At 41.4% G+C, this 16,957-nt stretch overlaps 2 long non-coding RNA genes across 3 annotated transcripts in view; both read left to right on the top strand.

Annotated features, from left to right (window-relative positions):
• The first annotated feature begins 6,155 nt into the window (after positions 1-6,155).
• On the top strand, positions 6,156-6,843 carry LOC144827795 (uncharacterized). Its single transcript, XR_013610380.1, has 5 exons — positions 6,156-6,188; positions 6,287-6,316; positions 6,408-6,430; positions 6,533-6,598; positions 6,708-6,843. It is a non-coding gene; the product is annotated as an uncharacterized LOC144827795 (long non-coding RNA).
• Positions 6,844-10,790: 3,947 nt separating this feature from the next.
• The window catches only part of LOC144827794 (uncharacterized), a 190,551-nt gene continuing 184,384 nt past the window's right edge, over positions 10,791-16,957 (top strand). Inside the window, exons 1-6 of one of the 2 annotated variants that reach the window (XR_013610378.1) lie at positions 10,791-10,876; positions 10,975-11,021; positions 11,120-11,149; positions 11,241-11,263; positions 11,366-11,431; positions 11,541-11,732. This is a non-coding gene — a long non-coding RNA (uncharacterized LOC144827794). Of the gene's footprint in view, positions 10,877-10,974; positions 11,022-11,119; positions 11,150-11,240; positions 11,264-11,365; positions 11,432-11,540; positions 11,733-16,957 lie in introns of those variants that run through there. The other variant, XR_013610379.1, reaches the window with a different exon arrangement.

Below are 16,957 nucleotides of genomic sequence, written 5' to 3'. Positions count from 1 at the left end.
GTCAATCTCAGCTGTAGACATCTCACAGGTTACTGCCATACTGACCATGTGCCTCGGAGTTAAAGAATTAATAGTGCAATACAGTGAAGGTCTGCTTGACAGGCTTACTTGCAACAGGCCAATCACCCCACCCAATCATAAATAGTTGTTAAAGAAATCAAATCATTCAACCTTTGATAAAACGTGTGTCTGTATTTGGGAAGACAATGATTTACTAAACAGTCCGTGGGAAAACCAATGCGAAAAATACATTGTTCATTGGGCACTACTGGCGTGAACATAAAGAATAACCACCGCAGGTAAATGCATTTTGTTAAAAACAAAACCATTCCAGTTTGATTAATGGGCTTCCCCCTGGAACAGTGAATGCTACGTACGAGGGCTAGGCTTAGGCATTCCCCAAATGCATCTCCGCTTACGTCCTCTACGTAAAGGTTAGAAACTGAGTCAGCCGAGAAAACTCAGGTATCATGGATGAAAAACACACACCCTGAAGAGTATATTACAAGCCAGCTGCGTGTGTTCCCACTTGCCAACTGATGCTACCGCGCAGAATCACAGTTGTGCAACTCATCGCACAAATAGGATGGAAACATAAGCTAAGAATAAATTAATTCAGAGCAAGACGTATATTATCTCCCACATACAAAGAAAAAATGAGACAATGCATGAGACACCCACACGGATACAACTGCCAGGAATAACAATGCACAAACGAGCTCAGTTTACAGACAAGCCAAGCTGGCAGAACAATCAGTACGAACAGTCTTAATTAGAAAGAGGCTTCATGCCAGGCAGAACTTAAAACACATTCATCCTACTTTCCTAGTGATCGCCACACAACTTGTGCAAGTCACAATTGTTGCATACCTGTTAATAATCAGATACACCTTTAACTACTTGAGGGACTCCTTCTGTAATAAAATCCAACTACCAAGAGCATGAGTGACAAAGAGCTGAGTAAATCACCCAAACAAATACAAAGCATCACAAAATGTATGCACCCAAATAGGGGAGTTTGTTTCAGGACCCTTTCAGCAAGTAGAACGCTGTATGGTATACCAACCTGCATACGATTAATATTTCAACATTGAGCAAGGGTATGCCTGATTGCATCTTCCTAAACGCTGACTACAGAATCGTAATGAAATGTATTAACTAGAAGGGACACAGCAGATCTTCTGAAAACCCCAATGTCCAATGGAAGAAAGGGACACGCCCGCAGTATGCGCCTGTCAGCCTGAGGCACCTCACCACACATCCTGCAGATATGCCCAATTAGCTTATGACGAATCATTGTATTTATTTAAGATTTTCATATAGTACTGCCTTGCTTACCCCAGTGGTGTCACTGCACTTTACAATTAAGAGTACCCATAGTCTCAGAAATACGTGCGTGAGAAAAGCAGCAAAAGAGTATACATTTGGCAACTATAGAGCAAAATGTAGGAGAGAGTGGGGGTTGAGCTGATGAAAGGACATAGTACCAAGCACAGAACGGGAAAGGGCACACTCATAGCATGACTGCGCTTCTGCCAGGGCAGCTGCTAACTCGCCCCTAGCCTTGGGGCATCGCATTCAGTAAAAGAGGGGGAAACTGCTTACAATCCTCGCCGTGTTTCACTGTGAAAGGCCAGAGATTCACCTGCAGGCGGGTGCAGTGAGTGACTGGTACCACCTTTCATTCTTGCAGAATGCTGCTCTCAGTGGACCACTGGCAGTATATCACCACTTTGTGATGGGCTTTTAGGGCACCGCCCTAATGACCTGTTTGCCTCTATGCTCGCATTGGTACTAACGCATGGACAAAATGATTCCATCATTGGTCAAACGTGGTTGGATGGGTGGCCGGTCATTTGAGTTCCTTGCCCCTAAGTTGTCGAGTTCTCTTCCAGAATCTTTCGGAAAGTGCCCTTCATTGACAGTCTTATGAAAACAATTGAAGGCTTGGTTGTTTGAAGTGCGACAATGGACACAGACCTGACCTGATGTGCGGTGCGGTGCGGTGATGTGGGGTGCGGTGGGTGCGGGCTGCCCCGGGTGTCATCACAAAATTGCCCCGAAGAAACACCCATAAGACCCAGTTAAATATCTTTTCTGCGTCAAGCAATAGCAATATCATTCCCCCATTGGTTAACCCAACTTCCGGGGTAGTGATGAGCATATTAGTGTGTCTCATTCCAGTGTGAACCCATGTTGGTTCTCATCAACCATGCCCGAGATTACAGAAGATACTCTGTTGGCCAGAATTCAAGTATAATTTTTTGAGTTGACATTAATCAATAAAATCGGTTGATATAACCCACACAATATGGGGTCTTTCCCTTTCTTGGGAAAGATAAAAATGCTAGTCTCTGACCAAGTCTCAGGCACCTGTCATGGAGATTTAAAAGATTTAAAGAAATTGCTGATGAGAGGAGCAGAAACATAAAAAGTCTGAGTAAAATTTTCCCCTAGCTAGTTGACTTACTGCAGTCTCAACTTCAAACAGAATAATTGGGTCCTCCTGATTGGACCGCTGTATCCCAGTCAATTCACGGTATCATATTACATACTGATAAATCGATTGATGACATCTATAGAGGCAATCCCATCCTACCAATAAAGCCTTTGATAAAAGCTACGAAATTCTCTTGGATGAGGGCTTGGTCATTGATCTGATCTGATCCCTTATCATTGAAAATGTTCTGAATATTATTCACGCTAGCTCTATCCTTGGCCCTGAAAGAGAGTATTTGCCTGAACTCTTTATTATTTCCAATAGTATTTAATTGCTCAACTCAGATCTATTTTAATCACCTGTCCCAAAGTGTCTCCCTGGGAGCAGCCTGAGTGATTGTGAGTTGATATTGGAATGATTAAAACATTGCCCAGTCCTGATTAATTGCACTCTGTGCTAAGCGATATTCCACGGGGCCAAAGGAGGACCATATATGATCCTCTTCCTGCTCCTTTCTTTGATACAACAAATATTTTAGAGTGTGCCCTCTACAACTAGCTTTGACCACATCCCAAAGTTTCTGAGTAGAGGTGGGGCTGACACTGAAGTCCTGATAATCCCTCAGCTCTTTATTCAGAAAATGGATGTGCTCATCATCAAGTAGGAGCCTCCTATCGAAGGTCCAGGTGCGAGGCCAATAAAGCTGAGAGGACCGTTACACTGGGACAGACAGAGAAAATTAGTTATGATCAGAGATCACCCTTGGATTCAGCTGGATGCCAAGGAGGGATGACAAAGAAAGATGACAAGGAACATGTCAATCCACAAAAGTGTATTTGAGGGGTCGAAAAAAGGTAAACCCGCACTCCTTAGGTCGACAACTCCGCCAAATGTGTATAAGTGTGTAGGAAACAAAGGGATGACTTTTGTCAGTACATACCACACCAATGAGCTCGAAACAGAAGTAGCATTCTTCAAATTTATGAGGATCTTACGCCTCAAACATTTTTTTACAATTTTGAATCCAATTGAGACAATAGACACTTCAGAGACTCAATTTAAACCTAAAAGTAATTTCTTGGCACCAGTTTCTCACAAAACCCTGGATACATTTGAGACACTGGTTAAAGCCGACATGAGTAAAGTTCAATACAAAAGGAAGTTTAACAATCTAACGAGAGCAGAGCGCAGTGCACTATATGCTTTGGCAAAAAACAACACCATTACAATCCAAAAGGCAGACAAAGGCGGAGGGCTGGTTTTAATGGACTCAGACTTTTACACACAAAGGGGTAATGAACATGTTCAGGACACGAATACTTATGCCAAATTGGACCAAGACCCGACCCCAGAAATCGTTAAAATGCTGGACACGATTTTGGATAAAGCAGAAGAATTGGGGTGGATCAACAACATAACGAGACGTTATCTAAGGCAAATATATCCAAGAAGACCTAGGATTTACTTTCTACCGAAAGTGCACAAAGATTTGAGAAATCCCCCTATTAGACCTATAGTCTCAGGGTGTTCATCTATATTCGAAAATCTGGGAATATACATTGATGCACAAATGCAGCCATTTATAAAAGAATAGCCAACATATCTAGAGGATACATCTGATTTCCTTAGAAGCCTTTCAACAATTCCAAATGAGAAATGTGCAGAATGGACACTGTGTACTATAGACGTAACGTCGCTATACACGTCAATCCCCCACAAACAAGGATTGGAAGCCATGGAATGGGCCCTATTGAGAGTAGATAAACCTGAAGAGCAAAAATATCTGATCATGCAATTATTAGAATTCTGTTTGCAGAACAGTTACTTTACATGGCTTAACGACTACTACATTAAACTCACCGGGACGGCAATGGGATTTCCGGGGGCATGCATCTATGCCAATATATTCATGGCAAAATTTGAATTAGACTACATTCTTGAGGATCCTACCTGGCAGGAAGGCCTTGTATACTACAAACGCTACATCGACAATGTTTTCTTAATTTGGAGGCGGTCCGCTCTGGAGCTGAAGCAGAACATTGAGAGCTTGAATCTAGCCAACCCGAGGATTCAATTTACACATACTATCAGTGCTATGTCTTTACCATTTCTGGATGTGATAGTAGAAATAGTTGATGGCTCAATTCAAACAAGACTTTACAAGAAAGCGACTGATAAGAATACAGCTTTACTCTATAGCATCTTTCATCCGGCTGCTTTAATTAACAATCTTCCCATCTCTCAGTTTATGAGGATAAAACGGATATCATTGGATGAAGCACAATGCGAGAGAAGTCTGGAAGAACAAAAACAAAGATATCTGGACAGGGGATACCCCAAAAAAGTGTTAGAAGCACACATGGATAAAATTAAAGTAATCCCAAGGAATGATCTTTTGCAAAAGAAACTCAAATCAGCTAATAAAAGGATGGTCTTTGTATCTAAGTATTCCACAGCGTCCAGAGATATTAAAAGAATAATCTTGAAAAGATGGGAGATCGTACAAGTGGAAAAAGACTTTGGCACACTGTTCGCTGACAAGCCCCTGTTTGCTTATAAAAGAGCGCAAAATCTAAAGGAGTCATTAAACCAACCTTCAAGAGATGGGAAACAGCAACAAGAAGCATATAAAGGGACAACCAGATGTTTCAACTGTAAAAATTGTAACAATGCTATACTGGGGAGTACCTTATTACATCCACGTACAGGTGAAAAAATACCATTGAGGCATACTACGAATTGTAACTCAGAGCATGTGGTTTATTCCATCAAATGCCCATGTGGACTTCTGTATGTCGGGAAAACCGACAGAAAAATAAAAGTGCGATTATCTGAGCATAAAAGCCGGATTCGCAACAAAAACAGCACTTCTCCGTTGGCTAAACATTGGATTGACACAGGACATACCTTAGCTCAACTCAAATTTAAAATTATTGAGCTGATTCCACAACGTCTAGGTCATGATAATGCGAAGACCCTCCTCCAGAGGGAAGCCTTTTGGATTCGCAAATTACAAACTTTGACCCCCAATGGGCTCAATGATAAAATGGAAATGGTTTGCTTCTTATAAATATTTACACTATCAGACTCTCGAGGGATTCTATCCCGCAGTGATACAAGCACTTAATACACAGAATCATATATTGACCATAATTTATAAACATAAATAAATTACACCTAGTTGGTTCATTTTGAATTAGTCATGGGATTTCTCTTTACTGTACAAGATTGTAAATAGGCAGGACAATGTAAATAATGACTGCTGTATTATGTTATCATTTCCTATGTTTCTTAATTTTATAGCCGTCACGATCTGTTTTCTATTCTTCATCTTCATTTTATCTTTTTCTGTACCACAATCATACTCTTGACACTTCTCGCTTGTATTAAAGTCAGATCTGGCAACTCCTATTATCGAGTGAATACGAACACATAACGTTTAGTAATGGCGCCGATCTAAAACATCACTTTTAGCAGTCCTTCTTTTATTTTTATTTTTACTAACGAGCAAAGAAGTAATAGAGGAAGGATTAGACTCGGCCGAGGTGGACGCGTGAATAGATTGTATACACGGAGACGCCCTCGCGGTAAACGGTAAGCTCTAAGTTCAGAGCAGGCATTTAAATCTTCTACAATATCTCGAGCTCTCGAGAACCGTTTTTTTGAAGATCCTTATGTCTTTTTTGTCTTCAGTTTGAAGGGCTTATCGACTAAACGACGAAGTTATACGCTGCCTAAAAGTCAGCAGGTAAACACGATCATCTAACTTAGGAGAACATAGTTGTAAACTAAAACTGCTAATGCACTACATATTGCTCATTTAGCTTTTTTTATTAAATCTTACAGGATTGACTGTATATAACTATTTCAGTCCAGGTGAGCCCGATCATATTCTTTTGTGAACATTGCGCATAGCATGTTCTATAAGGTTTTTCTAACCGTGATTATTGTGCACTCTTTATTACAGTTTGCCAACACGTGAAAATTCAGGTAATATTTTACTTCCTAAGTACCCACGGGTACTTGTGTTTACCTAAACGCAAGTAGTGGCTCGTTTATTTATTTTCATTTCATCATTTATTCGCCCTCTAGACTGTTTGCAGTCGCATGAAGTATTATCATCCAATCTACGATTGGCTATGAGACCCTATATTCATGGTAAGTACCATTAAGCAATCCAGTACATAGAAATGATACAGACTATATAAGCATCAAAAGTAACACAGTTTTCTTTCTTCTTTTTCCTTCACTTTTTCTTTTACTACAGACCCCTGACGAAGGGGCTTTTGCCCCGAAATGCATTGGGTTTAATTGAATTGTTTTTGAATGTATTATATGATTTATGCATTATTTAACAGAGTTATTTATCTACTGTTTGAACATATGATACTATATGACACTGTAAGATTTTTGAATGAATTTATGATGATATATTGTTGATGATGAGATAAAATCAAACTTGAATTTAGTATTGGAGAATTTGAATTATTGTTTGTGCGCGCTGGGGTCCTGGTTTCTGTACCAGGCCTTACATTTTGTAAGTGTGTAGGAAGCCATTCTTTGTCTCGGAGCATAACAAAAGTCCTGCTTCACTTTAGAAGCCACTGAGTAACATCGTCTCATGCCACTGATGCAACTCGTCCAGTTAACAGTGGGATCTTCACCACTAGGAAAGTAAAATATGCACTTAGTAAATTCAACCATTCAAATCCAATGTATGCCCTGCTGTAGCTCAACTCTAATCCTGCACCAAAAGAGCTACTCCCTCTGAAAGTGAAACAAGTGATGCAAAGAATTTGATAACCCAAGCAGGCAATATGCAGGTGTAAATTAAGCAATTCCTCCTTATTTAATTTACATTTGTGGGGAGGGTTGATGCCATTTACTTTCCAAGAAAGAATGTGTATGTGCTGGTCATGACTAATTGCAATATTAGTCAATATCAAAGTCCATCCTCACCCGATGCTCCCTTTAAATAATCAGTAAAACAACCCAAACCCTGTCAATAACCTTCATATGTGATCGCAAGACTGATGGTTATCTCAACTTCAAGCAAAGTAATTGGGTCCTCTTAATTGGACCGCTGTACCCCAGTCAGTTTGTGGCATCCTAAAACATACTGATAAATCGATCAATGGTGTCTATTGAGGCAGCCCCATCCTCCCAATAAAGCAGTTGATAAAAGCTACGGAATTCTCCTGGATGAGCGCTTGGTCATTGATCTGCTCTCCTTTATCATTGAGAATTTTCTGAATAATAAACACACTAGCTTTATCCTTGACCCAGAAAGAGAGTATTTGGCCAAACTCTTCATTATTTTCGAAAGTAGTTAATTGCTTAGCTCAGATCTTCTTAACCAACATGTCCCAAAGTCTCTCCCTGAGAGCTGCCAGAGTGATTGTGATTGCACTCTGTGCTAAGCTATATTCTATGGGGCCAAAGGAGGACCGTATATGAGCCTCTTCCTTGACCTGCTCATTTCTTTGATAGAACAAATATTTTAGAGTGCTCCCTCTACAACTAGGTTTGAGGGCACCCCAAACTGCTAGAGTAGAGGCGGAGCTGACACTGAAGTCCTGATAATCCCTGAGTTCTTTATTATGAAAATGGATGTACTCATCATCAAGTAGGAGCCTCCTATCGAAGGTCCAGGTGCGAGGCCAATAAAGATGAGAAGAACGTTCCACTGAGGCAGTCAGAGAAAATTAGTTATGATCGGAGATCACTCTTGGATTCAGCTGGATACCAAGGAGGGATGACACGGAACATGTCAATCCACAAAAGTGGATTATGAGGGGCTGAAAATCAAGGTAAACGTGGACTGCATAGGGCGACAACTCTGCTAGATGTCTATAAGTGTGTAGGTAGCCATTAGTTGTTTCAGAGCATCCCAAAGGTGCTTCTTCACATTAGGAGTCATGCTCTGCCCCCAAGATGCGAAGAAACAAAACCAGGATGAAGAGAGACATTAAAATCACCACTGAGTAACGTCTGCTCATGCCATTGATGCAACTCGTCCAGTTAACAGGGGGATCTTCACTGCTAGGAAAACAAAATATGCACAAAGTAAATTCAGCCATTCAAATTAAATCTATGCACTGCAATAGTTCAACTCTAATCCTGCACCAAGAGAGCTACTCCTCTCTAAGTGAAAGTGAAACAGGCAATGCAAAGATTTTAATAACTAAAACAGGAAATATGCAGGTGTAGATAAAGCAATTCCTCCTTAATTGATTTACATTTGTGGGGAGCGTTGATGCCATTTACATTCCAAGAAAGAATGTGTAAGTGCTGGTCATGATTATTAGCAATATTAGTCAATATCAAAGTCTGTTCTCACCCCGATGCCCCCTGTAAAGAACCAGGAAAGGAGCCCAGATTCGGCCAATAACCTTTGTATGTGATTGCAAAACTGACGATGATCTCCAAATGTTCTTGTTTTCCTAGAAACTGCTGCCAACATATATCTTCTCATTGTAATGAAAAGACAGAGAAATGCATTTCTGATGCCACACTGTGAATATGTGATCATTTAACCTGTTTGGCCCTGTCCTTATGCTTATTCTGCATCAACGATATTTCGTTCATGTCTGGGAAAAACTTCATTCCAGTCTATATCACTACCTTAATGAAAAGTGTTGTCATTTACGTGTTCTGCATCCTAGTCTACAATCTCCACGTACAGTACTGCTCTCTACTCCACTGTGGATCGGTTTATGGATGCTGTGCCATCACATCCTCATTCTCATTGCCTGTGCTAGAGTACAACTGGCCAAGACCTGTAGCCCTCTGCAAACAATGATGCCAGTTGGAAATACCTACATTTTCAATGGATGATGGTGATGGCTTTGTTGGTAATGCTGCAGATAGACAACAAACATCAGATGATCAATCATTCAATCAAATAGTACTCGTAAAGTACGCTTATTACCCTGAGGGGTATTCAGCCACTGTGTTAGGTGGAGCTACTCGAACAGCCAGTTCTTGAATCCATTTCGGTAGTTAGCGAGAAAGGTAGAGGTGCGGAGGTGGAATGGGAGGTCGTTTTAGGCTTTGGTTGTGAGGTGGGAGGAGGATCGTCCTCCGGCTTGGGTACGATGGATGCGGGGGATGGAGGTGAAGGCCAGGAAGGTAGAACAATGGTGTTTGGTGGACTGATGGAAGGTCAGGCAATTGTTCAGGTATTCTGGTCCATGTTGTGGAAGGCTTTTTAGGCCTGCATGAGCAGCTTGAAGTGGCATATCTTCTTGGCAGGGAGCCAGTGCAGGCCACGGAAGTGGGGGGTCTTATGGGATCGTCTGGACAGGTCCAGGATGATTCTTGCTGCTGAGGTCTGAATTGTTTGGAGGTGCTTAAGGAGGAGGGTAGTGATTAGTCAAGTCAATTGGTGATTAGGGTTTGAGTGACAGTTCTTCTGATGTCAGTTGGTATCCATCTGAAACCAACCAAGATGGTGAAAATCGCTTCTGAGCTTCATCAGCCCTAACAGTAGAAGATGGTTAGAATATTACAATCTTTCACATGATTTCCCCCTAATATTTATTGCCAGTTTTGTTGGGATTCGAACTCTGTGCACTTTACCTCATATAAACATGAGTAAAGTGCTTATGCCCCCCCCTTTAAACATGGTATATTGGCTTAGAAAATGCACCCATGGCCTGAAAGTAAAATGCTGCCAGTGGACTGAGGGATTCGCAACAAAAACAGCACTTCTCCGTTGGCTAAACATTGGATTGACACAGGACATACCTTAGCTCAACTCAAATTTAAAATTATTGAGCTGATTCCACAACGTCTAGGTCATGATAATGCGAAGACCCTCCTCCAGAGGGAAGCCTTTTGGATTCGCAAATTACAAACTTTGACCCCCAATGGGCTCAATGATAAAATGGAAATGGTTTGCTTCTTATAAATATTTACACTATCAGACTCTCGAGGGATTCTATCCCGCAGTGATACAAGCACTTAATACACAGAATCATATATTGACCATAATTTATAAACATAAATAAATTACACCTAGTTGGTTCATTTTGAATTAGTCATGGGATTTCTCTTTACTGTACAAGATTGTAAATAGGCAGGACAATGTAAATAATGACTGCTGTATTATGTTATCATTTCCTATGTTTCTTAATTTTATAGCCGTCACGATCTGTTTTCTATTCTTCATCTTCATTTTATCTTTTTCTGTACCACAATCATACTCTTGACACTTCTCGCTTGTATTAAAGTCAGATCTGGCAACTCCTATTATCGAGTGAATACGAACACATAACGTTTAGTAATGGCGCCGATCTAAAACATCACTTTTAGCAGTCCTTCTTTTATTTTTATTTTTACTAACGAGCAAAGAAGTAATAGAGGAAGGATTAGACTCGGCCGAGGTGGACGCGTGAATAGATTGTATACACGGAGACGCCCTCGCGGTAAACGGTAAGCTCTAAGTTCAGAGCAGGCATTTAAATCTTCTACAATATCTCGAGCTCTCGAGAACCGTTTTTTTGAAGATCTTATGTCTTTTTTGTCTTCAGTTTGAAGGGCTTATCGACGAAGTTATACGCTGCCTAAAAGTCAGCAGGTAAACACGATCATCTAACTTAGGAGAACATAGTTGTAAACTAAAACTGCTAATGCACTACATATTGCTCATTTAGCTTTTTTTATTAAATCTTACAGGATTGACTGTATATAACTATTTCAGTCCAGGTGAGCCCGATCATATTCTTTTGTGAACATTGCGCATAGCATGTTCTATAAGGTTTTTCTAACCGTGATTATTGTGCACTCTTTATTACAGTTTGCCAACACGTGAAAATTCAGGTAATATTTTACTTCCTAAGTACCCACGGGTACTTGTGTTTACCTAAACGCAAGTAGTGGCTCGTTTATTTATTTTCATTTCATCATTTATTCGCCCTCTAGACTGTTTGCAGTCGCATGAAGTATTATCATCCAATCTACGATTGGCTATGAGACCCTATATTCATGGTAAGTACCATTAAGCAATCCAGTACATAGAAATGATACAGACTATATAAGCATCAAAAGTAACACAGTTTTCTTTCTTCTTTTTCCTTCACTTTTTCTTTTACTACAGACCCCTGACGAAGGGGCTTTTGCCCCGAAATGCATTGGGTTTAATTGAATTGTTTTTGAATGTATTATATGATTTATGCATTATTTAACAGAGTTATTTATCTACTGTTTGAACATATGATACTATATGACACTGTAAGATTTTTGAATGAATTTATGATATATTGTTGATGATGAGATAAAATCAAACTTGAATTTAGTATTGGAGAATTTGAATTATTGTTTGTGCGCGCTGGGGTCCTGGTTTCTGTACCAGGCCTTACATTTTGTAAGTGTGTAGGAAGCCATTCTTTGTCTCGGAGCATAACAAAAGTCCTGCTTCACTTTAGAAGCCACTGAGTAACATCGTCTCATGCCACTGATGCAACTCGTCCAGTTAACAGTGGGATCTTCACCACTAGGAAAGTAAAATATGCACTTAGTAAATTCAACCATTCAAATCCAATGTATGCCCTGCTGTAGCTCAACTCTAATCCTGCACCAAAAGAGCTACTCCCTCTGAAAGTGAAACAAGTGATGCAAAGAATTTGATAACCCAAGCAGGCAATATGCAGGTGTAAATTAAGCAATTCCTCCTTATTTAATTTACATTTGTGGGGAGGGTTGATGCCATTTACTTTCCAAGAAAGAATGTGTATGTGCTGGTCATGACTAATTGCAATATTAGTCAATATCAAAGTCCATCCTCACCCGATGCTCCCTTTAAATAATCAGTAAAACAACCCAAACCCTGTCAATAACCTTCATATGTGATCGCAAGACTGATGGTTATCTCAACTTCAAGCAAAGTAATTGGGTCCTCTTAATTGGACCGCTGTACCCCAGTCAGTTTGTGGCATCCTAAAACATACTGATAAATCGATCAATGGTGTCTATTGAGGCAGCCCCATCCTCCCAATAAAGCAGTTGATAAAAGCTACGGAATTCTCCTGGATGAGCGCTTGGTCATTGATCTGCTCTCCTTTATCATTGAGAATTTTCTGAATAATAAACACACTAGCTTTATCCTTGACCCAGAAAGAGAGTATTTGGCCAAACTCTTCATTATTTTCGAAAGTAGTTAATTGCTTAGCTCAGATCTTCTTAACCAACATGTCCCAAAGTCTCTCCCTGAGAGCTGCCAGAGTGATTGTGATTGCACTCTGTGCTAAGCTATATTCTATGGGGCCAAAGGAGGACCGTATATGAGCCTCTTCCTTGACCTGCTCATTTCTTTGATAGAACAAATATTTTAGAGTGCTCCCTCTACAACTAGGTTTGAGGGCACCCCAAACTGCTAGAGTAGAGGCGGAGCTGACACTGAAGTCCTGATAATCCCTGAGTTCTTTATTATGAAAATGGATGTACTCATCATCAAGTAGGAGCCTCCTATCGAAGGTCCAGGTGCGAGGCCAATAAAGATGAGAAGAACGTTCCACTGAGGCAGTCAGAGAAAATTAGTTATGATCGGAGATCACTCTTGGATTCAGCTGGATACCAAGGAGGGATGACACGGAACATGTCAATCCACAAAAGTGGATTATGAGGGGCTGAAAATCAAGGTAAACGTGGACTGCATAGGGCGACAACTCTGCTAGATGTCTATAAGTGTGTAGGTAGCCATTAGTTGTTTCAGAGCATCCCAAAGGTGCTTCTTCACATTAGGAGTCATGCTCTGCCCCCAAGATGCGAAGAAACAAAACCAGGATGAAGAGAGACATTAAAATCACCACTGAGTAACATCTGCTCATGCCATTGATGCAACTCGTCCAGTTAACAGGGGGATCTTCACTGCTAGGAAAACAAAATATGCACAAAGTAAATTCAGCCATTCAAATTAAATCTATGCACTGCAATAGTTCAACTCTAATCCTGCACCAAGAGAGCTACTCCTCTCTAAGTGAAAGTGAAACAGGCAATGCAAAGATTTTAATAACTAAAACAGGAAATATGCAGGTGTAGATAAAGCAATTCCTCCTTAATTGATTTACATTTGTGGGGAGCGTTGATGCCATTTACATTCCAAGAAAGAATGTGTAAGTGCTGGTCATGATTATTAGCAATATTAGTCAATATCAAAGTCTGTTCTCACCCCGATGCCCCCTGTAAAGAACCAGGAAAGGAGCCCAGATTCGGCCAATAACCTTTGTATGTGATTGCAAAACTGACGATGATCTCCAAATGTTCTTGTTTTCCTAGAAACTGCTGCCAACATATATCTTCTCATTGTAATGAAAAGACAGAGAAATGCATTTCTGATGCCACACTGTGAATATGTGATCATTTAACCTGTTTGGCCCTGTCCTTATGCTTATTCTGCATCAACGATATTTCGTTCATGTCTGGGAAAAACTTCATTCCAGTCTATATCACTACCTTAATGAAAAGTGTTGTCATTTACGTGTTCTGCATCCTAGTCTACAATCTCCACGTACAGTACTGCTCTCTACTCCACTGTGGATCGGTTTATGGATGCTGTGCCATCACATCCTCATTCTCATTGCCTGTGCTAGAGTACAACTGGCCAAGACCTGTAGCCCTCTGCAAACAATGATGCCAGTTGGAAATACCTACATTTTCAATGGATGATGGTGATGGCTTTGTTGGTAATGCTGCAGATAGACAACAAACATCAGATGATCAATCATTCAATCAAATAGTACTCGTAAAGTACGCTTATTACCCTGAGGGGTATTCAGCCACTGTGTTAGGTGGAGCTACTCGAACAGCCAGTTCTTGAATCCATTTCGGTAGTTAGCGAGAAAGGTAGAGGTGCGGAGGTGGAATGGGAGGTCGTTTTAGGCTTTGGTTGTGAGGTGGGAGGAGGATCGTCCTCCGGCTTGGGTACGATGGATGCGGGGGATGGAGGTGAAGGCCAGGAAGGTAGAACAATGGTGTTTGGTGGACTGATGGAAGGTCAGGCAATTGTTCAGGTATTCTGGTCCATGTTGTGGAAGGCTTTTTAGGCCTGCATGAGCAGCTTGAAGTGGCATATCTTCTTGGCAGGGAGCCAGTGCAGGCCACGGAAGTGGGGGGTCTTATGGGATCGTCTGGACAGGTCCAGGATGATTCTTGCTGCTGAGGTCTGAATTGTTTGGAGGTGCTTAAGGAGGAGGGTAGTGATTAGTCAAGTCAATTGGTGATTAGGGTTTGAGTGACAGTTCTTCTGATGTCAGTTGGTATCCATCTGAAACCAACCAAGATGGTGAAAATCGCTTCTGAGCTTCATCAGCCCTAACAGTAGAAGATGGTTAGAATATTACAATCTTTCACATGATTTCCCCCTAATATTTATTGCCAGTTTTGTTGGGATTCGAACTCTGTGCACTTTACCTCATATAAACATGAGTAAAGTGCTTATGCCCCCCCCTTTAAACATGGTATATTGGCTTAGAAAATGCACCCATGGCCTGAAAGTAAAATGCTGCCAGTGGACTGAGGGATACAAAAGGGAAGGCATGGATTGGCAGTACGGACTGGACTGTTACCATGAGGCACAGGTTCAGACTGATTTGCATATAGCCATGTCTGAACTGGGGTGGCAGAGTGGGCTAAAGAACCCAGATCTTTTGACTGGGTGTGAGTGTTTGATTGGTTCAGATGCTCCGTCCACTATCACCCCCTTTTGTACCACTTTTGGCCGCCATAAGTGTGGCAGGGTATGCTCAGACATGAGGCCCTTGCTCACTTTGCCACTGGATTCAAGCAAGCCGGGCTGAAGACGGCTGCAATGCCAGAAACCGGTCCTCGGAAGCTTGTTTCCGGTCCAGGGAAGGCATGGCTTGGCAGTTCGGGCTGGACTGTTACCATGAGGCACAGGGTCAGACTGATTTGCATATAGCCATGTCTGAACTGGGGTGGCAGAGTGGGCTAAAGAACGGTGATGGATTAAACCCAGATCTTTTGACTGGGTGTGAGTGTTTGATTGGTTCAGATGCTCTGTCCATTACCACCCCCTTTTGTACCACTTTTGGCCGCCATAAGTGTGGCAGGGTATGCTCAGACGTGAGGCCCTTGCTCACTTTGCCACTGGATTCAAGCAAGCCGGGCTGAAGACGGCTGCAATGCCAGAAACCGGTCCTCGGAAGCTTGTTTCCGGTCCAGGGAAGGCATGGCTTGGCAGTTCGGGCTGGACTGTTACCATGAGGCACAGGGTCAGACTGATTTGCATATAGCCATGTCTGAACTGAGGTGGCAGAGTGGGCTAAAGAACGGTGATGGATTAAATCCAGATCTTTTGACTGGGTGTGAGTGTTTGATTGGTTCAGATGCTCCGTCCATTACCACCCCCTTTTGTACCGCCAGTGGACTGAAGCACCTATTTTGCCATAATCAGAGTGGGTCTACAAAACATGGCTTCAAGCCTACCACGTGTATCCTAACTGCAGCAGCCTAAACTCCTGCTATAACATCTGCCACAATTTAACTGGTGGGAACCAATTCATTAAATATTTTTGAAAGATGCTTGATATTTGAAATTGGAACATGTGTGACTAGCTCCAAAGGTTATTCTTACTGGAAGTGATATAGCTGACTCTTAGAAAATATCAAAATACAGATTAGAAACTTTAATATCTAACTATTGATAGGAAAAGGCTAAAATGGCTATTCAGAGCCTAATATTTAAATTGATTAAAACCCAATTAATTTATGGAAATGCATTTTTAATAAATATTTAGGAAATGCAACTTTTAGGAAGTTTGCATTAGCCTGCAATCAGCTATCTAACAAGTGCTTGACCTTAATGAAATGTAAGGGGTGATGAGGTGGGTCAAAAAGATCATTGGAGTAATACCATTGCCAGGTCAGAAGACAGTGGTTAAAGCCTTAATTATCACAAGAATAGGTTACGGAAACATCTTAGTTTTGGGAGCTGAAAAAGCAGCCAATCGATCCCTATAGATTGTCCAGAATGCAACGGCCAGGGTACTCTATCGCCTTCCTAAGTGTGTTTTGGTGTCAAACTTACTCCACAAGCTTCAATGGTTGACCATGGATGAGCCCAGGAGTCCTACCAGATCTTAGCTGCATTATAACCACTGAGATTTCCTCTTCCTCAGTATCCTCTGAGAGGAATTGTCTCTGTGCGTTGCTTAGCTACCCAAACACTATATCTTCAAAATAACTGTCTACATCTATACGTCTTGTCCTACGCGTCGTATAAAGGGAAGAGTAGAATTAAGATAAAGCACTTAGGATACTTTCGGTGTCTCAGTATATTGAACCATCAGTGTTTTTAACTGCAAGCATGTAGTTGGAGACCCTAGGAATGCGCACTGTTTCCGCTAAGGCTCTCCCTGGCCTCTCTCCCTCTCCGTACCTACGGGCACAGTGGTATTAAGTTCTAAAGATGTCTTCTTGTTCCACTATGTCTTGGTATTCCTCGCGAAGACGGGACAGTTGGTGACCATTCAATGTGTCTGCTGTGAGTGTTTCAAT

Source organism: Lissotriton helveticus, chromosome 4_1, assembly GCF_964261635.1.
Source record: "Lissotriton helveticus chromosome 4_1, aLisHel1.1, whole genome shotgun sequence".
Lineage (NCBI taxonomy): Eukaryota > Metazoa > Chordata > Amphibia > Caudata > Salamandridae > Lissotriton > Lissotriton helveticus.
This window is presented reverse-complemented; position numbering and strand designations above follow the sequence as displayed.